Source organism: Brassica oleracea, chromosome C4 (assembly GCF_000695525.1).
Source record: "Brassica oleracea var. oleracea cultivar TO1000 chromosome C4, BOL, whole genome shotgun sequence".
NCBI lineage: Eukaryota > Viridiplantae > Streptophyta > Magnoliopsida > Brassicales > Brassicaceae > Brassica > Brassica oleracea.
The window spans coordinates 40528085-40529449 of NC_027751.1; positions in this window are offsets into that span (position 1 = coordinate 40528085).

A 1365-nucleotide genomic window follows, 5' to 3' on the forward strand; every position below is an offset into this window, starting at 1 on the left:
TTTCTGGAAAGGATTCAGGGAGACATATGTGGACCAATACACCCACCTAGTGGGACGTTTAGATACTTTATGGTCCTGATTGATGCATCGATCAGATGGTCACATGTTTGTCTACTATCCACATGAAACTTGGCATTTGCGCGCCTGTTTGCGCAGATAATAAGACTGAGGGCACACTTTCCAGATTTCCCTCTAAAGGCTATACGTCTAGACAATGCTGGTGAGTTTACGTCTCAGGCGTTTAATGAGTATTGTATGTCCATGGGGGTAAGTGTAGAACACTCCGTGCCACATGTACATACTCAGAACGGCTTGGCCGAATCCTTCATTAAACGTATCCAGCTTACAGCCCGACCATTACTAATGAGGTCTCAACTCCCGGTATCAGCATGGGGACATGCAGTATTACATGCAGTAGAACTGATTCGCATCAGGCCATCTAGTGAGCATAGATTTTCACCATCCTAGTTAATCACGGGTCATGAGCCAGACGTGTCCCACATCAAAATATTTGGATGTGCCGTTTACGTTCCAATTGCTCCACCACAAAGAACTAAAATGGGACCACAGAGAAGGATGGGAATATATGTTGGATATGACTCCCCAACCATTATAAAGTATCTTGAGCCAACAACCGGTGATTTGTTTAAGGCCAGATACACAGACTCACAGTTTGATGAGTCCACATATCCGACCTAAGGGGGAGATAACAGTCGGTTGAGCAAAGAAATAGAATGGTCTCGACCATCAATATCTTGGCAAGATCCTTGTACTAAAGAATGTGATATGGAAGTCCAAAAGATAATACATCTTCAAAAGCTAGCTAATCAATTGCCAGATTCATTTGCTGACCCAAATAGAGTGACAAAGCTATACATACCGGCTTGTAATGCACCTATAAGAATAGACGCCCAGAAGGGACAAGGTCAAGTGGCCACAGAGTCTAAACAACGTCTCAAACATGGTAGACCTATTGGTTCCAAAGATAAACAGCCTCGGAAGTCCAAGAGAGGTGCTGGATCCGAGAGCATCAAGGAAACAGTCCAGAACATTGATGGACCGGCCGAGCCGACCAGAACGGTCGAGCCAAGTGAGCCGGCCACACCAACTGATCCGACCGTTCCAAATGATGGGGTTCGGGACGCAGAACTTCATGGGACACCAGGGCCGGACAATCAAGAGATCTCTATAAATTATATAATGTCTGAAACGAAATGGAACAGAAAAGATATCGACGTCGATGATATATTTGCATATAAAGTAGCACTTGAGATCATGGAAAAAGATGAGGATCTAGAACCCACGTCCATATATGAATGCATGCAAAGATCAGATTGGATCAAATGGAAAGAAGCTATAAACGTG